The following is a 24,247-nucleotide window of genomic DNA, read 5'->3' on the forward strand; positions in this document are numbered from 1 at the left end:
TATAATCAACACACATACAGGAAGGGGTTTTGTGAGTGGTGTAGTCTTGTGTGTAACTGTGGGTACATACCTGGAGGAATAGTGACTGGTTCTTCGCTGTTGTCCTTCTTAGGCACCGTCAGCTGGGACATATGAGAAGATGGCGGAATCCTCCGGTATGCCGACCGCTGGTGGACCTGTTGACAACGGAAGAAAGACATTTAATCGTGACCTACCGGTTTGACCGTGCCACAATCCAGGAACTATGTACCCAGTTGGAGCCAGACCTGATGTCACCAATCCGCCATCCGACTGGAATCCCCCCTGACGTGCAGGTGCTGTCAGTGCTCCATTTCCTTGCAAGTGGGCCATTTCAGACTACTGTGGCCATGGCATCAGGGATGTCCCAGCCTATGTTTTCCAACGTCTTGTCCAGAGTGTTGGCTGCCCTGCTGAAACACGTAAGGAGATATATCATTTTCCCTGAGGTGGAGGATTTGCCTACAGTTAAAGGTGACTTCTATGCCCTTGGACATATCCCCAACATCATAGGTGCTATTGATGGGACCCATGTAGCTCTGGTCCCCCCCCAGAGGAGTGAACAGGTGTACAGGAACAGGAAGAGTTATCATTCGATGAATGTCCAGATGGTCTGTTTGGCAGACCAGTACATCTCGCAGGTAAATGCTATGTTCCCTGGCTCTGTGCATGACGCCTACATCCTGAGGAATAGCAGCATCCCTGATATGATGGGTCAACTCCAGAGGCACCGTGTATGGCTATTGGGGGACTCTGGTTACCCCAACCTTTCGTGGCTATTGACCCCAGTGAGGAATCCCAGGACCAGGGCAGAGGAACGGTACAATGAGGCCCATGGGCGGACGAGGAGGGTGATCGAACGCACCTTCGGCCTCCTGAAGGCCAGGTTCAGGTGCCTCCATATGACAGGTGGGTCCCTATTCTACTCACCGAAGAAGGTGTGTGACATCATCATCGCCTGCTCCATGCTCCATAATTTGGCATTGCGACGCCAGGTGCCTTTTCTGCAGGAGGATGATCCAGATGACGGTGTTGTAGCAGCTGTGCAGCCTGTGGAGCCTGTGGACAGTGATGAGGATGAAGCTGAGGAAGACGAAAACGACAACAGGGAGTCAATCATACAGCAATATTTCCAGTGAGACACAGGTGAGTACATTTTCAGGTTTAACATTACATTAACTTTCACACGTCTACCTCTATCCTGTACCTACATTTCACTCACTATTTGTTAATTGAGTTGTCCCCTTCCATTTCAGTTTCACAAATGTGGTAACCTACGTGTCAACAGCTTGCACCCTTGAAAGGCTTGTGATGTGTGACATTGGTATGTTGGCATTCCAATGGGTAACCCTTTTTGACACTGTAATTGACAATACAAAGTTCAAAATCATAGACTGACTCCAGTTTTATTAGTGTTTCAAGGGTGTTTATTTAAGTGCAGAAAAATGAAGGGGGGTTGTGAAATCGGGATGGGTTATGGTGGAAGAATGTCCATGGCAGAGTCCAGTCTATTACTCTCACAGGTACATTGCACATCTGGCCATTGGAAGTGGAGCTGGGGCAGTTCCAATCTGGACAGGGTAACAAAGTGGGACAGTGGGGGGACAATCAGGGTAGTCTTATTTCCTGGCGGGGGTCTTGCCATCTTGCTCTGTCCTGTTCCTGGATCTCAGGGACCACTTTCGTGGTGGTTGTCCGTCTGCAGGGGGTGGGGTGCTGGTGTGGTGGTCCTGTGGCTGGGCGTCCTGTCCACTAGCGCCGGCGGAGGTGGTGGGCATTTCATCGTCGTGGCTAGTGTCAGGGGCCCCTTGGAGTGCCACGGTGTCCCTCAAAGTCTTTTGAATGTCCGTCAGCACCCCTATAATGGTGCCCAGGGCGGAGGCGATGGTCCTGAGCTCCTCCCTGAACCCCAAATACTGCTCCTCCTGCAGACGCAGGGTCTCTTGCAACTTGTCCAGGACCGTTGCCATTGTCTCCTGGTAGTGGTGGTATGCTCCCATGATGGAGGAGAGGGCCTCGTTGAGAGTAGGTTCCCTTGGCCTGTCCTCCCTCTGTCGCACAGCAGCCCTCCCAGTTCCCCTGTGTTCCAGTGGCTCCGTCCCCTGGACCGTGTGCCCACTACCACTGCCCCCAGGTCCCTGTTGTTGTTGGGGTGGTGGGTTAGCCTGGGTGCCCTGTAGTGGTGGACACACCGCTGATTGACCTGTCCTGGGTAGGGAGGTATGGGCCCGCTGGGTGGGTGCTGTGCTGGTGTTACCAGAGGGTGGAAGTTCGGTATTGGGCTGTGGCTGGGCAAGGGGAACCGACTGTCCTGAGGCCCACGATGGTCCGGGCTGGTCATCAAGATCCAGTAGGGCAGAGCTGCTGTCGTCACTGTGGGCCTCTTCTGGGGGTGGAGTGGTGTTGTCTGGACCCTCTGGTGTGGTGACTTCCTTCGGGTTCCTGCGGGGGGATAAGTACATGATTATTGCATGTGTGTGTTTCATGGTGTGCAATGGTTGGGTGTGCGTGTACCCCAGTGCAGGCATTCCTGTGTGGGGGCTTGTGTGCTGATGGTTGGGGGGTGTTCTGGGTATGTGCAGTGGGCATGCTTTAGTGATGGGTATCCATGCTTAGTTGTGTCATGCAGGTCTTGGGGTTGGGATGGGTGGTTGGTGTTATGGGTACATTAGTGAGGAGTTAGGGTGATAGGGGAGGGTGTGAGGGTGGGGGTGTGTGATTGCATGCAAGTAAGGTGGGGGATATGATAGTTAAGATTTGACTTATCAGTGTCCGTTCCACCAACGACTCCTCCGAGGCCCTCAGGATGCAAGATGGACAAGACTTGCTCCTCCCATGTTGTTAGTTGTGGGGGAGGAGGTGGGGGTCCGCCGCCAGTCCGCTGTACCGCGATGTGGTGCCTGGAGACCGTGGAACGCACCTTCCCCCGTAGGTCGTTCCACCTCTTCCTGATGTCCTCCCTATTTCTTGGGTGCTGTCCCACGGCGTTGACCCTGTCCACTATTCTTTGCCATAGCTCCATCTTCCTAGCTATGGATGTGTGCTGTACCTGTGAGCCAAATAGCTGTGGCTCTACCCGTAGGATTTCCTCCACCATGACCCTGAGCTCCTCCTCAGAGAAGCGGGGGTGTCTTTGGCGTGACATGGGGTGGTGTGGGTGAGGTGTGGGGTGGTGTATGTGTTGATGAGTGTGGTGAGTGTAGTAGTATGTGTTGTTTTGTACGTGGATGTTGTGTGGGTGATGGTGTAGTGTGCCTCTGTGTGATGGGGTTCTCTATTCTGTGCTGTCTCTCTATGGCGTTCTCTCTAATTGTGGGTCGTAGGAGTTTGTGGGTGATGTGGGTGTGTGTTTTATATTGTGTTGGATGTGTGGGAGTGTTGTTTGTATGTGTATCAGGTGTGTGTATTTCGAATTGTCCAATGTGGCGGTGTTTTGGAGCTGTGTGTGTATTTTGAGCGCGGCGGTGTGTACCGCCAATGGAATACCGTGGTTGAAAGACCGTCGCGTGGATTCGTGGGTCGTAATGGCATGGGCGTGTTTCTGTTGGCGTGGAGGTGGAGAATTTGTTTCCGCATGTTTATCGCTGAACTTTGGTGTGGCGGTGTTGTGTGGGTGTCTGAATTTCGGCGGATTCCGTGATGTGTGTCATAATAGCTGTGGCGGGCTCCCGCGGCGGCGGCGGTGTGTTGGCGGTCTTCTGCACGGCGGTAAGCGCCTTTTACCGCCAATGTTGTAATGACCCCCTGTATATTTAGAGATTAATTAATTACATTGGCCAACTGCTCCTGTCAGACCTCTCTCTCAAATAATGGGTGTGCCTAGTAGGGTGTGTAAATGGACTAGCCTCTCCTTTCAGACCTCTCTTTCAGATGACGGGTGTGTGTAATAGGGTGTGTAGAGAGAGAGACTGGGCTCTCTGTCTGGTGAGAGACTAGCATAGTCGGGTTTGTACTGTATGGACTGGCCTCTTCTGTCAGACCTCTGTCTCAGATGATGAAGGTGCATAATAGGGCGTATATATGGATTAGCCTCTCCTATCAGACCTCTCTTTCTCAGATGACAGGTGTGCATATTAGGCTGTGTACATGGACTGACCTCTTCTGTCAGAATTCCCCCTCAGATGACGGATGTGTGTAGTAGGGTGTGTTGAGAGAGACTGGCCTCTCCGCTGAGACCTGTCCCTTGTATTACACTTGTACACAGTATGCTCTGTTCAGAAATTGTCCTCCATGCTAACACCCCTCTCTCTGATAATTGGTGTGTATAGTAGGGTGCGGGAAGTGACTATACACTACTCACAACTCTTACAAAGCTGATAGGCATAAATAGTACACTCTGACAAGCACCATCTCCAGTAATACTCTTTACTACAGTTGCAAGTGTGCATTATACAGTATATTCAGTGATCACCCACTCCTTTCTACTGTTCATGATCCCACAAGAGTCGTGTGAGATTGTAACTTTTTTTTTAAATAAGAATGCACCACCTACTCATCACAGTCCTTATCTCTTACACACTTCCTCTCAAAAACAATGACCACAAATGGACACTAATGGAGTGTATTCAGAATTTGTCTACCCCTTTTAACTATTCAGGATCCTGTGAGAGTCCCACAAGATTTTAAAAATGAGTTAAAAACAATATACATTTATTTTCTTCACAGTAGTTATCCCTTAGTCATCTCCTCTCTAAACATAAGGGGACAGCATGCCTTTCTGCTGCCCCCTCATTTAGCTTTTTTTATTTCATTTCCACAATACCTCCATTTTTTCACAGTAAACAGTAAAGGCAGCCATTTTGTTTCTAAAATTCCACCAGCTGGCCAATCAGAGCCCTCGCTCTTGTGAGACTCACAGGAGCCTCTCGCTCCAGGGAGAGCATGAGGTGTCATTGGTAAATGGGCCTCTTGGCCAGGAGGCTTGCAGGACTCTTGTGAGCCCACCCACCCAAATAAACAATTATTTCTGACCCTTAATACCTATACCTAGCTCATATAATTCACCTTGTCAATATTTTGGTTGTTGATATTAGTGTAACACAATATTTAAGTATTTAAGTTTTGACATTATGAGACCATACTGATGACATACAGCCCTAAATCAGGAATGGAGGAAAACTGGGTAAAATCTGGTAAAAGTGGAGTTGGAATGCCACAGAGGTTGCTTCCTAGAATATTGCATATCAGTGCACTCATCAGGGGTGGCTCCTCCATAGGGGCAGAGGAGCCCCACCTTCCCCCGGCCTGCAGCAGCAGCTGCAAACCTTTTCCCAAAGAACGATCATAAACTGTGCTTATGATTGTTTTTTGGGGGGAAAGGAGGTGGGGCCAAGGGGGTGACGTGCACTGGCCGAGAGCGCATATGTGTTGGGCCGGCTGACTTGGGCCGGCCAAACACACATGTGCACAGGGCTCTCTCCAGCTCAGCAACACAGTTGCTGGGCTGGAAAGAGCCTGCACAGGCTCCCAGTCTGCCTGTGAGCGCCTAGCCAGGGTGCAGAGGACCGGTGCGGTGTGGGAGCGAAGGTTAAGTGTTTTTTTTGTGTGTATTTGATTGAATTCCCGTCCCCCCTGCTCACTCACGCACCCTGCCTCACCCCTTTCAGCTAGCACAAGCCATGACTGTCACTCATTAGCAATTTTGGAGAGAAGTGGAAGATGCATCTGACTATGTATAGAGGTTAGAATGGTCTGCCACAGAGCTGATGCACCTGTACCTGTGAAAATGAAGGAGTCAAAAATCAGGTGAGACTTAAAAAAGGAAAAATCCATTAAGTTTCAGGTACTACTTGGAAATAACGGTATGGATGTAGGGTTAGCAAGCACGCTGCCATTGCCCAGCTCAAAGGATTTATTTATTCACAGAAAATACACATTTTGACAAGAAATGCCCTACAAAAGAGCAAAACCATAGTGTGTAATATGATAAATTGCTAAATAGCTTGGGTATTGGAGAGGTGCAATTTTTTGTAATAAAATGCATAGTGATTATTTTATGAGGACGATGGGCAGATTATAATCACAGCTCAAATGTCGACATACTAAACAAACTATTGAATACGCCTATACTAACACATTTATATTAGATTGTAGTAGGGAGTCCTAGGAGTACACAAGAGAATTGACAATGGCTTGTTAGGGCCACTTTCCAGCTTTAATTTAAGGATTTCTGGAAGTAGTCGTAGGAGATTATTCACAATTTATCTGTAAACCTAGTCCACTGGTAAATTACAGAGCTAGAAAGAGCAGAATTGTGAGGCAACCTTGAAAACTTAGCGAATGTAAGGAGGTTTGATTAGTTGAGCGAAGATTAGATCAGGATGCATATCTGTTCAGCATTTATAATAGATAGCTTTAAGAATAGATATATTGTGAGGGCTTTGTATGCCAGAATACGTACTTTGTATGTGTCCTTACTTTTTGTTTTTCGATTGATTGATTTGATTTGACCAGTGGTAAAAATTACTACTGAGGAAGACCAACTAAAAGGCTGCTACAGTGATCTAGTGTGCTTGGGTCAAGTTCAATAGATGGGATGTGAAATTGGACTTTATAAACATTGAGTATTTGGTAACTAGCTGCAAAGAGGTCTGTATGATAAAGGGTTCCAAACCAAGGACCACTCCTCCGCTTGGGCGTAGCGTTGCCCCCGCCACCATCAACAGGATCTGCAAACCTTTTAAACTAAAAGAATAATAAACTGTGTTTATTATCCTTTTATTTCTAAGGGGGCGGGCCATAGGGTGATGCGCAGTGAGGTCAGCGCACAGAGCACTCCCCTCAGTGCACTCCCCTCACTGCTCATGTATACAAACACATGCGCACATGGGCTCTCTCCAACCCAGCACTGTGTTGCCAAGTTAGACAGAGCCTGCACAGGCTCCCAGTCTGTGCTGAAGCGCCCAGCCGGGGCGCTCAAGCCAATCATAACACTGCTCTGAGCAGCGTCATGATTGGCGCAGGGCAGGCTGGGAGCCTGTGCCTGCAGTGCAGCGGAGAGCGGCACAGAGCGGCAGCGACATTCAGGTACGTTTTTTTTTCTTTTATTGTTTGTTTTTGTTTTATTCTCCCTGCACGCCACTTTTTCAAGTTGCCAGCCATGACTGTTCCAAGATCATGTTTGTTTTAAACGGTGTGTTAGGATTTTGGGTGATTATGAATGAGTGTTACCAGGTGGAAAGGTAGAATAATAATTGGAAGATGCCTGGCTTCAGATTTTGCCAGAAAGTAAATGCTTTTTGCTTTGGAGGAATATACCATAAGAAACAGATTGTGGTGAGGCAGTGTGAGACTTTGAATTGGAGATTGGGTGTACACGGTGGTAAGGAGAAACATATTTGTTTAATGTTGGCATGAAATAAGATGACAGAATGTGGACAGGGTTTTTTGGATAAAGTGAGAAACGTAGAGGGCCGTGAACATAGTCTTGAGGAACTCTTCCTAGGAGTAGGATTTGAGAGTGAAGTGCACAATGGCTCATAGAAGCATCAATGGGAAAGATGAAAAGAAAATCGATTGAGTACTTGCTCTGTCATGCCTAGTGTAGCGAGTGTAGAAAAAGGAGGGCTGCATGGCCACAAGTTCCAATGCAGAAGACAGGTAGGGGAGTGTAGGTATAGAAGATAATTTATTATGGTGAGCAGATGTGAAAATGTGATAAATTCCTGGCAAAAGTTAAAATAGACTCACTAATGGATGGTAGTTCCTCCTAATGCACATAGATCTGTGAGGGCACTGCTCCAGCTGATCCTGTAGACAAAACGATTGAAGGAGCCATTAAGAAATCGTAGATGGAACCCAATGGAATCCAATTTTACTTTAAGGGAAGGACCTTCAGTCACCTATACTGTCCAGTCATTTTAAAGAGATTTTTTAGTTTCTGACTGAGGAATTGCACTGGTGTAAAGACTGTGCCCCTCATCTTTTGCTCATGGAATAACAAGTCAGATTCCTTTCTGGCATTTCAGTTGACACTTTGGCCCTCATCATGACATTGGCAGTGAGTGAAAAAGTGGCGGAAATGCCTCCTACAGACCGGCGGTAATTATCGCCAAGTTATGACCATGGGGGTGAGGACTCCCATAGACAGCCAATGTACCACACCATCTGCCAGGGCGTTAACACCATGCACGCCAACGGTCGCCATCAACAGCCAGGTGGAAGACAAAGCAACAGCCACCATATTATGACACAGGAAACCACCAGGATTTTCGGGGCGGTGTCAACACCATCAAAAGCCTGGCGGAAACAGAACACAGAAAACAAAAGACTCACCAACAAGTACACAGAGGACTCCGCCGCCGCCATGGAACCGGAAATTCAAGTCTTCCCGATGCTCTTCTACACCATGCTCCACCTGGAACATCAATGCTGTTGAAGACGACGACAGTGAGTACAGCCGCCTAGCACACAAGGGAGGCAGGGAGGAAAACAAGAGTGACACACACACACACGCACAACACACAGCATTCACACACACACTCCATACACACACCCAGCTGCAGACGTAAACTACTGGCACACGACACACAGCACAATAAAAAAGGACCAGATTTCAGAAGTACTGAAAATGTATTAGCAAGGAAAAAGCCACCACATTAGCCTGATATGTACAATTGTCCACAAAGGTCCAATGCCCAGTTCAAAGTACAAAGGGCCCACATGGCCATAGGGCACAGTCCAAGGCCCAACTTGTCTCCTGACTACAACTGCACAGAACTCTGCAGGGGTATCAATTGGCAAGTGGGCAGGCACCTCAGCCGAATTCAGGAACTTTCCCACTGGTTCTGGAGGGGGATACATGCCCATTTCTCTGTGCTGGGGAGTGCAAGGCCACAGTCTCTCAGGTGGGTGACTTGCCCACTGGTTCTGGAGGTGAGGGCTGCACTGTGTCAGCAGGTGAAGGTACCTCCTGGGCGCAGCCTCTGCTGGAGTTGAGGGCTTCTTTCCCTTCATGGCAGAAGTCGAGAGCTTCTTCCCCTTCATGGCAGGAGGTGCAGCCTCCTTCCCCTTCATTGCATCATTTAAGGGCTTCTTCATCTTCATGGCAGGAATCTGAGTCTGTGTTGTCACCGCCTGTCTCCGCTGTGGTGCTTCCCTCGCCCTCCGTCCCACTGGTTCCCTTGGCGTTGGTGGACTCTGACTTCTGGGTCCTGTGGGATGCAGCTCCCTCTGTTTCCGGTGCCCCTGCTCCTCCGCTGGATGATGCTAATGCACACATGGACAGGTTGACAGAAGATAAAGGGGGATAGACAGAAAAGGGGAACACTGGGTCAATTACTGCACCAACACCACAGTTGGCATACACAGCACCGTCACACACAGGGATCAGGAATGAGCACTATGCATTGCACTGCCATTGATTTGGCAAGATTCCACAGCAAGATGAGGGCCAAACACCGCCAACTGCACACCTCCTGGGACCCACTAAGCTCTGTCTGACTTGGAATGCAATCTCACTAGGTTACCTTGTTTTCCCTTTCAACCGTTGCCCTGGAGCTGGATCACACTGCAATGTCTGGCCTGGCATTAAGGGGCACCCACTAACTGACACACAACACCCGGATCCCATGCCACCTACAAAATATTGTTGTAACGGCCACTGTACTCACCCCCTTGTGGCTGCTGTGATGCCCATCCAGCTCTGGGTAGGCCACCACCAGAATGCGGGCCATCAGGGGGGTCAGGTTCCGACGGGCACCCCTTCCTCGTTGGGAGGCCATCCCCAGCTGGGCTTCCGCGGTCTTCTGTGCTAAGCGTCTCAGGGCCTCCCACTGTTTCTGACAGTGGGTGCTCCACCTGCCATAGACCCCCAGGGTCTGCACGTCCTTGGCGATGACATGCCGTAATCCCTTCTTTTGATGGGGGCTGACCTGCAGAGGCAATGCAGATGGGAGGACACCATTACACACACAATCCAGCCTTTCACAGATATGGCCCACCAGTCCCATTTCCTTCAACATTGGCACACACTTCGTCCAGCGTACACCATGTACACCACCACATTACATCACCCCTTCCCCGGTCACATGGGACATGGTAGGTTCCAGACACAGGTCATAGCAGCACACGCAGTGTAGGTGTTCTCCTGTTGAAGGTCAGGAAACAAGTGAGGAATCAGATAGAAAATGGAGGTCACGTCTGCAGCGGTGTACACCGTCACCGCCGGCCACTGTACTCCATAGAGCCCCATATTATCCAACGAGGAATTGCATGGCGGTGCAAGACCGCCTTCCGCCACGAAACACAACAACGGCGGAGTTACCTCACTTCCACCTGTCCCTACATACAGGACAGGCGGTCGCCATGTAATAGTGATGGACAACCATTAGATTAATCTTTACTGCGTCACTGCCTAGATTTGCACATACCTTGCCATTCCCACTGTCCCATCACATAAATGCAACAAGTACACTGAGGTTGTGGTTCCATTGTTTAAATTGTGACAGCCTACTCACTCTTGTGTCCCTTAGGTACCTACCGCTGAGGATGAATGGGAGGAGAAGATGAACCCCTGTGTACAGACCCCTAGTGGACTTGGCTACACTGGAGGACAGACACATTATACTGACTTATAGACTGGACAGGGCCACAATCACAGAACTGAGTGCCCATTTGGAGCCTGACCTGATATCAGCTATCCGTCACCCCACTGGGATCCCCCCTCTTGTACAAGTGCTATCAGTGCTGCATTTTCTGGGAACTGGCTCTTTCCAAGTGACAGTGGGCTTGGCAGCTGCAATGTCACAGTCCATGTTTTCTGTTGTGCTGGCTGCATGTTGCACAACCTGGCCCTCAAACGACATGTGCCTTTTCTTCAGGAGGAGGGGACTGGAGATGACCCTGTGGCAGAAGTGGACCTTGAGGACATTGAGGATGAGGAGGCAGAGGATGAAGATGAGGGCAACAGAACATCAGTTATACAACAATACTTTCAATGACACACAGGTGAGACAGTGGAACTGACCATTACTCTGAATATTGATTTACCTGTGTGCATGTGGCATGATGGCATTCACTTCCTTTGCATCTCAACTTATTGTCACCTATGGCTTCTCATTTTCCAGATGTTGGTGATATGACAACATTGTCCTGATATGATCACTACAGACAGTTCCAGGTCATTATTTGTTAGCTATCACAGTGTTCAGATCATTTGCACTCAATGTAACTGTTCCCACAAATGCACATTTAAGACACATAAAACAATGTTACTCAAATTGTGTTCAAGGGTGTTTCTTGTAGTGCTATAAAATTGAGGGTAAAGTGCAATGAAATGGGGTGATGAAGTAAAGTCCAGGGTATTGTTCCAGTCTATTTGTAGCACAGGTCCAGTGTCTAAGGGGCCATAGGAAGGGGAGCAAAGGCAGTTCAAAGTGGACCAACGTGACAGGGTGGGACACAAGGGGGAAAATCAGGAGAGTCTAATTTCTTGGAGGTGGCCTTGGTCTTGGTAAGTGTCTCTGGCTTCTGTCTGGTTTGCAGGGAACGTTTGCGGGGTGGTTCACCTTCTGCAGAGGGAGGGGTTCTGGTGGCCTGTGGGTCATGTGGCAGGGCCTCCTGTCCACTAGCTGCAGCATATGTGGTGGGCTGGTCAATAGACTGGCTAGTGGTAGAGGCCCGCTGCTGTGCAGTCCATTCCCTCATGATGTTGGCCATGTCTGCCAGAACCCCTGCTATGGAGATCATGGTGGTCTTGAGGGCCTGCAACTCCTCCCTGATCTCCTGATGTATTCCTCCTGCAGCCACTTGTTCTCCTGCATGTTGTTCAGGATCTGGTCCATCGTGTCCTGGGATTGTTGGTAGGCACCCAGGACATTAGTAAGTGCCCCCTGGAGAGTCGATTCCCTGTGCCTGTCCTCCTCCTGGTGCCTGGCGGTCCTCCCAGTGTCCCTGTTGCCCTGTGCCTGTGTCCCATGACCGGTGTGCCCACTGCCACTGACTCCAGGTCCCTGATTTTCTTGGGTATGAGGTGTGGACTGGGGTCCCTGTACAAGTGGGCACACTGCTGATGGTTGTGTCCTGGGGACAGGGGTGTGGGGACGCTGGGTGGGTGCTTTGGGGTTGGTAAATGATAGGGGATGCTCTGTGGTGGACTGGGAGTGGGTTGGGGTGGCCGACTGACCAGTGGTCCCTGACGGGCCAGGTTGTTGATCCAGATCTTGAAGACCAGAGTTACTGTCATCACTGGGGGCATCTTCTGTTGGGGGACTGGATAGTCGTGGCACCTCCTTTCCGCTGAGATTGGCTGGGACACTTGTGGGGATGTAAGGGATGTATTATGCTTTATGCCTGTGACATGTTGTACATCCCTATCTTCCCCTTTCTCGTTGCTGTTGCCCTGCCACCTTTGTTTGTGTATGGTGGTGTATTGTATGCTTCTTAGTTCTCCATGCTGTGCGTGCTTTGGTGATGGGTGTCCGTGCAGGGCAGGGAGTGCTGTCCATGCATTAGTATGGCATGCTGAGCTTGGCATTGTGGTTAGTCATATGTGTAGGTGCAGTGTGTGGGATGGAGTGGGATGATGGAAGTGAGGGTGAGGGTGTGAGATGGCAGGCAGGTACGGGGGTGATAAGTGTTAAATGTTGACTTACCAGTGTCCAGTCTTCCGGCTACTCGAGCGAGTCCCTCAGGATGCAGTAATGCCAAGAACTGCTTCTCCCATGCTGTGAGCTGTGGGGGAGGAGGTGAAGGTCCACCGCCAGTCCTCTGTATGGCGAGCTGGTGCCTTGCTGCCACGGAACGTACCTCCCCCCTGCATGGACATCTATCACCACTGCATGCACACTGGAGAGAATCACCTAGCCCAACAAATAGCAACTCACACAAAGGCAAATCTGCCAGGGCAACAACAAGCATAGAGGGCAACACACCCATGCACAATATGTCACACGGAGAAACAATAACACTGGATTCACATTCCCACAGGTACCCCAGCCAATGTCACTGGAGAAGAGGGGCCAGCAAATTCCAGTCCCCCCCCAGAAGAGGCCCACAGTGATGACAGCAGCTCTGCTCGCCTGGATCTGGATGACCAACCTGCCCCAGCAGGGATCTCCGGGCAGTTGGTTACCCAGGTGCAGTCACACACCACCACAGAGCCTCCCCCTCAGGAAACACCACCACAGCACCCACCCAGCGGGCCCATACCTGTATCCCCAGGACACATCAATCAGCAGTGTGTCCACCACTACAGGGACCCCAGGGCACACCACAAACACAGGACGATCAGGGACCTGGGGTCAGTGGCAGTGGGAACACAGTTCAGGGAACAGAGGCACAGGACAACAGGGAAGCTGGGAGGACTGCTGGGCGACAGGGGGAGGACGGTCCCAGGGAACCGACTCTCCAGAAGGCACTCACTGCGATCCTGGGAGCATATCAACATTCCTAGGATACGCTGGGCCAGATTATAGACAAGTTGCAGGAGAACATGGGGCTGCAGGAAGGACAGTACCTGGGGATCAGGGAGGACTTGAAGGGCATCAACACCACCCTGGTCTCCATTGCAGGGGTGTTGGCAGACATGGCCAACACTATGAGGGAGACAGTGGCACACCACCGGGCCCCTGACACTAGCCGAACCGATTAACAGCCCTCCACCTCCGCTAGTGGACAGAAGGCCCCGCCACAGGAACAACAGGCCACCAGCACCCCTCTCCCTGCAGATGGAGAACCACACAACAAACGTTCCCTGCGATCCAGGCAGAAGCCAGTGACTATTGCCAAGACCCCTGTCAAGAAATAAGACTCTCCTGATGTTCCCCCTTGTGTCCCACTCTGTCACCCGGTCCACCTTGAACTACCATTGCTCCCCTTCCTATGCCCCCTTGGACAATGCACCTGTGATACAAATAGACTTGACTCTATCCTAGACTTTCCTCCATCATCAACCCAGCCCATTCCACTACCCCCTCTACTTCTTAGCACTTAAATAAACACCCTTTGAAAAAATATAAGTATGGAGTATGTCAAATGATTCAAGTATGTATTTGTTTTTCCAGGTTTAAACATTGCAGTTCAACTGTACAGTAATGTATACATAGGAAGGACCTGTAGTTGGCTGCAGTCAACACACTAGGTGCAATGGTGGGCCACAAATATCGGCAAATAGAGATGTGGGAAAAACACCCTGCCAGTGACAATGTCAAACACAAAACTGTCAATGTATGTGAATTTACACTGTCTTACCTGTGTGTCATTGGAAGTATTGACAAATTATTACACTTCTGTTGTCCTCATCCTCATCCTCTGCCTCCTCATCTTCACTGTCCACAGGGTCCACTGCAGCCACTCACGGCCATCTCCAGCCTCCTCCGCCTACAGAAAAGGCACCTGACGACACAAGGTAAGGTTGTGCAACATACAGCATGCCACGATGATCTGGCAGACCTTCTTGGGTGACTAGCACAGGGATCCACCTGTTAGATGGAGGCAACGAAACCTGGCCTTCAGGAGGCCAAAAGTCCTCTCTATAATTGTTCGCCCATGTGCCTCATTGTAACGTTCCTCTGCCCTTGTCCTGGGATTCCTCACATGGGTCAGCAGCCATGAGAGGTTGGGGTGATCAAAGTCACCTGCAAATATTGAGGGACAACTGTTAGACACACACTAACCCTTAGGGCTCACACCATACCCAAACACTAACATATTCTGGGTGGGAACCAGGGCTCACCTATTAGCCACACCCTGTGCCTCTGGAGTTGAGTCATAACATTTAGGATGCTGCTATTCCTCAGGATAAAGGCAAAATGCACAGACCCAGGATATTTTGCATTGATGTGAGAGATGTACTGGTCCGCCAGGCACACCATCTGTATATTCATGGAGTGAAAGCGCTTTCAATTTCTGAACACCTGTTAATTTCGCCAGGGTGGGGGGACCAATGCAATATGTGTTCCATCAGTTGCCCCAATAATGTTGGGGATATGTCTCATTGCATAGAAATCAGCTTTCACTGTGGCCAAATGCTCCACCTGGGGGAAAATGATGTAGCTGTACATGTGTTTAATCAGGGCAGAAAACACTCTGGTCAGCACTATTGAGAACATTGGAGAACATTGGCTCAGACATTCCTGCTGCCAAGCCCACTGTCACTTGGAAGAAGCCAGTTGCCAGGAAATGCAGTACAGATAGCACTTGCACAAGACGGGGGATCCCGGTGGGGTGTCCTTGCATTATTCCTGAGGGGTACGGGGTGTATATGTAATGTTACCTCACCTGGTTATGTGCATAGTGTTGGGGTGGGGGTGTTGCGTGTGTGTGTCACTCTCTTTTTCCTCCCTCCCTCCCCTGTGTGCTAGGCGGCAGTACTCACCGTGGTCTTCTTTGCCGCCGTTAGTGTTCGTAATGGAGCAGAAGGTAGAAGATCATGGGGAACACATGCAACTCGGGCTCCATGGTAATGTGGTTGTTCCCTGAGTCTCCACAGGTGAGTCCTTTGACTTCTGAACTCTGTTTCCGCCAGGCTTTTGATGTCGTTGGTACCGCCCCAGAAAAGGTGGTGGATTGGTGTGTCATAATACAGTGGGCGGAACATTGTCTTCCGCCTGGCTGTAGGCGGTTACCGCTGGGGTGCCTGTTGGTTTCGCCCTGGCGCTTAGTGTGTTAAAGTGGCTGTCTGTCTGAGCTGTTTCTGCTGTGGTCATAGTTTCATATTTATTACCGCTGGCCTGTTGGCGGTATTACCGCCGCTTTATCACCAACCACCAGGGTCGTAATGAGGGCCATAGTGTATCAATGATTTCCAAATGCAAGCAAATTTATGATCCGTGCTTGTTAGAGTAGCTGTGATTAATATTAGGATATGCTCCATCTTGTGGAGCCATTGTATCGTATCGGGACGCCCGTGTCTTGTTTTTTCCAGTTCAAGGCAATCAATTGCTTGGTTGCTCCTGTTGTGTCGTATGAGTATGATATCTGAGTGAGTCATGGCACTCAGAAGGAGGGAGTCATTCCCAGGAGCACTGTACGCAGATCGTCTGGAATGGGTATCCTAAGCTCCCTTTAATATGGCCAAAAATGTCTTTCCAGTATGTATGAATAGAAGTACGTGCCAACCACATGTGTATACGTTTTCCTTCTGCTTTGCCAAATTGCCAGCATAAGTTGGATGCGGTAAGAAATTTTTTTTACAGGCAGGTTGGGTGAGGTACTGTTCATACATGAGTTTATATGCCGACTACCGCTCTGTGACGCCACACAGTTTTTTAGGGATTTCCAGCCATACTTTGTCCCACTTTTTGGGAGAGAGAGTCTTGTGTAGGGGCAGTTCCCATTGGATCTGGTATGTATGTGGGAGCTTAGGTTTGGATTTTTAGAGGACTTTTGGATGTGCAAGATTAAACTTTTCAAGCCTGATTATGTGTGTACCAGGCTTTCAAAAAAAGTGAGTGTGTTTAGCTGCAGATGATTTGGGGTCCTGAAGGGACAAGTGTCAGAGCTGACAATACTGGAGCCTCGCTTTTCTTTTTCAATTCATGGAAATCATGTTTGCATTGTTCAGATAATGTAATGGTGTTTTCAGAGAATAGATCCCTCAGGGTCCTACATTCCACATCTGTCCATTCTGGAAAAATGTTAGGTTCCAGGGCTGGTGAGAAATCTGTGTTTTGGCTATGGGTGTGTTCGGCGCTACGAAAGTTGTAAGGCATCTCCTAATGGTTAGTCGATCTCAAATGTCTGGGACCATTTTAGTGGGGATAGCGACGTATGCACTTTTTGGTCAGTGTTGTTTTGGGAGCCAGACAAGGTCCCATAGGGATCGGCAAGCAACTGCGCGTTCCATATGCAACCGTACTTTTTGTTTCACACATAACCCACTCTGATATGTAGCGTACGTGTGCTGCCCAGTAATAGTTAAAAAGATTCGGCCAGGCCAACTCCCTTCGGTCCCTGGGGCGTATTAGCAATTTGTTAAATATACAAGGGTGTTTCCCATTACATATGAAAGCGCAAATGTTAAATATTAGATTGAAGTTGGATGATATCTGATGTGGGACTTGGTGCTGGAAGGGACTGGAAGAGGCTTAGGAGCTTGGGGAGAGCATTCATCTTGATCACATTAATGTGCCCCAGCCTCTCTGAAATAATTTCAGATTGAGGAACTCAACTAGACTCAAATGTCTGGCAGGGGGGTCGCAAATTGAGCACTGTCTGTCATTGGTATTCCACCTACAGACTGACAGACAAATGGAGCTCAAAAATCAAAGTTTTTGTTAAACTTCTTTGAGGTGGGACTCTAATCTTGTATGATCTTGTGAGATTTCAACCTTCTGCAATATCTGGCAGTCATTTTGAGAGTGGTATTATAAATACTGCACCCGCTTGTCTGGCCTTCTTTTGGCTTCAATAATCCTACCAAGCAGGGCCATCCAGATTCCCGTCTCAAGATCCAGACTGAAAATCTTACGTGTTTCCTGGATGTGTCATTCTCAGGTTTCTTTCTGGGACTTTTCCAGCAAGATTTTAAATGTCATGCACTTCTACAGACAGATTAAAGAAGTTGTGATTTAGCCTTATTTATTTTCAAGGCCCGAGGAGGATGTATGAACATGGGAGAATTTATGAGTAATCATTGTCGCCTAGGCACAGATAGCTCTTAGCATCTATAAGCCCCAACCTGGCTATTTCTTTTATTCAAAAGGGCTGGCATTTCTTCTGTACCTGATGATGCAGACAAGAAGGTCTAACAAATATTCATATATCATATAATCAAAAACGTATAAGGTAGTGTGATTTTAGCGAAGAAAAATAATGTACGTGGGAAATTGTGCCCACGGAGTAGTTTGCCATTATTATAAACGGGCTTAATTAATCATGAAGAATTGACAAATGTAGTAATCTTTCATATTTGTAAATGTATTCTATGATTTTCTTGTCAAAACTGTTATAGGCTTAGCTTAAATTTAGCAGAGGCATTGGCCTAGTCGCCTGGTCTCAAATTTAACTGCATGGTTTTCACTTGCATTAACACAGGCAGTATTTTACTTTAAAGGTTGTATTTTTCCAATAGAGATGACTAATACATTTATCTCAAGGTTTCATGCTAGGCCGGTTTCATCCATTTTAAGCAAGGTCAGTTTCTGCAGGTACGGACAAAAAAAGTACTGATACCGAAATAATTGGCAAACTTTGTTGCAACTTGTGTTCCAAGGCTCCAAGGACACCTTATGTAAAAATGAGTACTAGGAGAAAGACACTATTCATTGGTCAAATTGAAGCCACCTTATGAACCCTCCAATGGAAGACCCTGAAGTATTTGGGATGTTTCTTACTTAAACCCGTCGGACAAAGAGAAGTCAGCCATTTTCTACTATGCCATTTTGAAGTCTGATCCAAGACACCATCTTAGACGACATCTTGATGCCCTTTTCTCTATTCCAGAGGAAGAGAGACTTTGAGAATTGTCACCCTAGAGACTTTAACTTTAAACTTGCCCCGTCTTGCCCATGCAGTAACTTTTGCCCCATCTTCCTTGCTGCTGCAAGGAAACTTGCCTTAACTTTGCCCCCTTGAAATCTGCCCCATGCTGATCGAACCGATACCTGAAGGACGAAGATCTTTCTTGAATGCTGATTCTGTTTGGTAAATATGAAAGGATAATTGTATTATGCATTGTGTTTTCCTTCCTAGGTACCAACTGCTTATTTTGATAGGGCCCAAGCTAGAAGTTTTCTAAATTTGTATTGACTAAATTCGTTTTGCATGAAGCCAACATGCCAATGCTAATTAGAGGCTAGTCGAGGTATTCATCTGATGCACCACGCTAAATTGAATTCTTGTTATGCTTACAGATGTATGAAATTAGTCAAATTCAATTGCTTATATTAGTGATTTGCATTGCTATAACCGAGTGCATTATAATTCAGATATTGCGTAGATTGCATTTCTTCCGTCGCTATGGACAGCTAGTAATGTTCGCATACATATATCATTTGATTTTGAGACTCGCTTATATCATGCTAGCTTTGTTAATATAGAAGAATAAATTCATTAACTTCAAATAAACTGGTGTGGTTAATTATGACTGAAAGGTCATGGTGCGTCAAAATACAGATTGTTATTGATTCCTAATGTGTTGATTGATCATTAATTGATTATTGGTTATTGATTATAATTAGTTATCGATGATTGATTTGAGAGATCCGACTATTCTTGGATGAGGAGAGCCCGACTCGGTTAAAAGGTCCACCGACCTCCAGCGTGTCCGAGTACAAGTAAGTTATAAGGACTGGTCGCAGTAGATGGTAGCAGAGGATGGTTTGGCCCTTTGGGGCCCCATCCGAACAATAGGTGGAGTCAAGTTAGAATTTTCTTTGATAAAACAAGTCGGAGAGATGATGATGCCCTAAGTCCCCAATGACTTTCCCAGAATCTCGGAGCTTGCGAATGGAGGAAATGGAGGTCTGAGAATGTTTTTGGCGTTCCTAGTGACAGTATGAGTGAAGTTAGGGTTTTGCGCTTGCATAGCTTATGCCGCAGATGAATTGTGAAGTTTGTGAGGGTTTTAGGGGGTTACGAACTCCAATTGAAATTTTAGAGGAGTAATACTCCAAAGTGTGAGAGTAGGGAAGTCGTCGAACTTCATATTTGTGTAGCGCTTTGTGCAGGAAAAATTGTCCATGCGGTTGTTGAGGTTGAGACGGGCCCTGCGAGGTCAAGAGACTCCGGAGTATGTTGAAAAGTGTATGAGACACTTGATTGATGTTGTAATCTTTTCGGTTTAATAGGTTGATCGAGCATGGTCAACGAGTCAGTATGAATATTGAGGAATGAAAGAAAATTTTCGACCTTGAGATTTGACAAATTCTAAGGCGCGCTAGAATAGTTCATTGATCAGTTGAGAATAAAGTTTGCGGGTCGAATTTTGCTTGCGAAAGTGGGAAACTGAGAAAGATGGAATAACTGCTGAGGCTAGTGAAAAATCCCTAAGATTTCTGAAGCAATTGTATTACCCTTCCTGTAGTAAACCGACAGATTTGTTTTCTTCTTTTTGGTTAGTGCTCGCGATATATTGCCGAAATTAGTTTTGAGTGAAGCTGAATGAAGGAGGACAAGCCGCGGGACGTTGTCAGCCGCAGTGTGTGGGTGTGACGTCACTAGGAGCCGCGCTGAGATAGGTTGGTTGGTGAGAACATGGATTGGATGCAGTCCGTGAAGCGCAATTGGTGGGGAAAGGCAAGCGAAGAGTATTCCGGGAATTAAAGTCACTTATTGATAACATTTTTGAGAAAAATAAAAGACGGAAAGATGAAATTTTTCAAAGCATTTAAGAGTGCCTTGAGGGGAGATGTATATATTAAAGCAAATGTAGGAGAAGAAACACTGCCTGAGGGTACACCAGCTTACATCATGATTGAAGAAAAGGGTGTCGCACCATGTCTTTGGCTAAAGCAATGGTGTAAATTAACAGAAAAGCATGGGAGTGTAGCGTTCCCTATCCACGGGTCATTTAATTTGAGAGTTTTGGAGAATCTAAAGTACCTCCAAGACCAGCACAATTTGAAGCGCTAGCAATTTGGGAACTAATGGCTAGAAACCAACAACAAAAGAAATTTGAAACAAGGGTGAGGAAAGTAGAAAAGACTCTAGCAGATGCTAGATGGGATAGTACCCAAAAGGTTTGGAGATCAGATGTATTGCAGGGAATTAAATTGTTTCCAACAATTACTGACGAAGCAGAGACGGAAGGAAAGCTACCTATAAAACAAACAGGAGTCAGTCCAGAGATAGAGAAACAACAGAAATTCAAAAAGGTTAGACGAGTCAGACGATGAGGAGTTCATTAAACAATTGCTAAATGACTGCCCGCCACCATATGTGGAAAGCGAAAATGGCCCGAGCACCAGTACTGCCCCTCCAGAACCAATACAGGGTAATGTAACACCGAATTTGAGAATATTGCAAAGGCAGAGTAGTCCTGATATGCCTTTTACACCACAAATACCACAAATTCAGAGAATATATCCTGACGTGCCTAAATTGAAACCTGTCAATGATTATCAGCCGCAGGTTCAAAGGCGCTATTGTGATGAGCATAGTTTGGAAATTACTTCTAGCTTAATGGCGCAGGGAGGTCCGGGTTATCAAAGACCGACGTTGATTCAAGCAGAATCAACACAAGTTTTGATGCCTCAAAAGCAGATACAAGAAGTGCTGAGGTACTCTCAAATAGCAGAGAACCAGTTGGAGATGCCAGCAATAATTAACCATAACGTGGGAATTAACATGCCACAGAATTTGGGGAACAGACAGAATCCAGATGCAATATCTCTGCCTATCACTGTAGGTCCGCCAGTACCATTGTATATACAGGCAAAGCCAAATGTATGCGACCAAGGGGTAATGACACAAAATGAGACAGGGAGAAGGTGCATAGAAAATACTCAAGAAACGACTCCGGTAGGCACACTACTAAATAGATCTGGGTCGTTGTTGGAACTTAGTCCAATTCCAATTTGTGCTCCGTCAACTGTGGTAAGGTCAAGTGCACCACTAATAGTACCGCTAACCTCAGAAACAGAAACGTTACAGAAACCATCAGTAGCAGTCGATGTAAGCGCTACATTGATGGGACTGAACGCACAACAGTTAACACAATGGTTGAATAGCCTGAACTCTCCACAGAGTACACCCAGCCGGAAGGGAGAAGAGTATTTGAATAAAATAAGATTGGGCATGGAAGCAGACGTACTGGTAGAGGGAACGATGGGTCTGAACAGGTTAGAATCATACACAGAAGAAGAGCTGAGATACATGTGCCCTAGGATTACAAGAGAAGTGAGCAGCATACATAAGAAGTTACAAGAAATTGCAGACAGAAACGAGATCGATATAGGTAAGACCAAACACTTAAGCAGAAGTTACAGGTTAGACTTTGAGACAAAAGATTTTGAACACATGAGGTCCGCAGGAATGAAGACACACCTTAATGAGATACTGCAAAGCGTGCAGGTTTGGAGATGTTTGGACAAATGGGAGAGCAGGTGGGTTAAGAAAAAGGACAAAAAGAAAGAGAGTACCCCAGATCGGAATGAAAAAGCACAACAGAATGATGATCTGATAACCATGTTGCCAATGAGAGAAACAGCAGGGGGAAAACTTCTCCATGTACCGTGGCACAGGTGCGATATTCAATCCTTTACGGATGATTTCCCTAAATTAAGAGAGAAACCGATCGAATGGTATCAACAAACAGATAGATTTGTGAAACTCGCAAAATGTCTTTGGGAAGACCTGAATACCTTATTCGAGATTGTGGTTCCGGCAGATTTGTGGGAAGATTGTAAAAGGGATGTAGGTTGGCCAACAAGTGAGCCAGAAAGAGATAGGGACACAGGTGCACCATCGCCTACGGTAATGAGTTTGTACCATAAGGTGATTGAACATTTGAAAACAAAGGTTGCATCGAAAAATGTAGATTGGCAGAGAATTGACAGAACAGCACAAGAAGTTAAAGAGTCGATACATCCATACTATGAGAGATTGTTGAAAGCATTTAAAAATTACAGTGGCACCGAGACGATTGAGGCGAAGGAGATGCTCCATTTTGTGTTCAGATTTGTGGAAGGATTGAGACCCGAAATCAGCCAGATGATTAAAATGCATTTGATTTGTTGGCAGTCAAAGTCGATCGATGAGGTGTTGAATTATGCAAAATACTGCAGTGATGAGATTGAGACAAAGCAGAAAAGGTTGAAGGAAAAAGTGATGGTGATGCAGCTTAGAGCAGCTCAGACAGGTTTGCAAGGTTTGCAAGGTTTCCAACAACAGTTGCCGCAACAGCAGGGAAATGCTATGTTTCAGCCACAAATGAGAGGCAGAGGCCGAGGAGGTTTTGTAAATAATGGTCCTGATTTAAATACTGTTATGATTCCAAATGGTATACAGGCAATGAAGAAGGTGATGCCATGTCACACGCGCGGAATCGTCGGACATTGGAAACGGGAGTGCCCAATGTTGGTGCAGGAAGGTGTAGGTCAGCAAAACAATGATGTCAATTCATTTTAGAATATGAGAGGACCGAAAATGAGAGGTCCAAATCAAAATTTTCAAAATAATGTGAATCAGATGCAGGGTTTACAACCCGTACAACCACAGCAGGTGCAAATGCCCGGTGTACAGATGGCGCAGTTGCAGCCAACGCAGCAGCAGTTTCCTATGGTACCTAATCAGCAAATGCAAATACCATTAGCACCAATGAATCAGCAACAAGTAATGCTTCCTCAACAGGTCACGGGACAAGGAATGAATCAAAATGACACAGTACACCAATTCCTGTTACACAGTGAGAATGGAATAAACAATGAATGGGAGAGTGAAAGTTCAGATGAGGAGGGAAATTGTATGCTTGCAGCATCTTTGGAAGTTGATCCTGTGGAAGGAAGAGTCATGGGTCACTGCGTTTCATTCTTGGTTGACACAGGAGCTACACGCTGTACAGTCAGAAGTATCGAAGCACCAAATTTGCCACTTTCAGGGAGAACGGTTCAAGTAGTGGGAGTAGCAAATAGGTACTTGACAAACCCAATCACAGATCCAGTGCAAGTCAGAATCGGTAATTATCAAGGGTCGCATAAGTTTGTGGTGTGTGATTCGAGTCCAATATCCCTGTTAGGGAGAGATTTGTTGTGGAAAATGGGATGCTCGATTATGTGTTCAAATGATGGAATTAAAATTCAGATGAACAGTGATGAGGAAGAAGAGGACAGTTTAGGAGGGGACGAAGTGGAAACTGTTGACGAAGAGTATCCCCTGATTACTCTTTATCCGATGCTCACTGAAGCAGATATTCCAGCTGAGTTACAGGAAACAGTTGGAAAGGAAGTGTGGGACATGACAGGTGAAGAAGTAGGCTTGGTTAAAGGAGCAGAACCAGTAAAAGTGGCTGCAAAACACAATGCAAATGTTCCTCAGACTCCACAATGCCACATGTCACAAGACACTCTCCTAAAAGTCGCCCAACTCATTGATGAGTTTGTGAAACAGGGAGTACTGAAAGAGGTACTAAGTAGTCCATGTAATTCACCAATCATGGGATTAATAAAACCGAGTGGAAAGGTACGAATTGTTCAAGATTTGAGAAAAATAAATGACATATTGTCCCATAGTACCAAATCCAGCTGTGATAATGTTTCAAATTCCCTGTGATGCAGAGTGGTTCTCAGTCATCGACTTGTCACAAGCATTCTTTTCTGTGTCTCTTCATGAGGACAGCCAATTTCTCTTT

The sequence above is a fragment of the Pleurodeles waltl genome, chromosome 3_1, assembly GCF_031143425.1.
Source record: "Pleurodeles waltl isolate 20211129_DDA chromosome 3_1, aPleWal1.hap1.20221129, whole genome shotgun sequence".
Lineage (NCBI taxonomy): Eukaryota > Metazoa > Chordata > Amphibia > Caudata > Salamandridae > Pleurodeles > Pleurodeles waltl.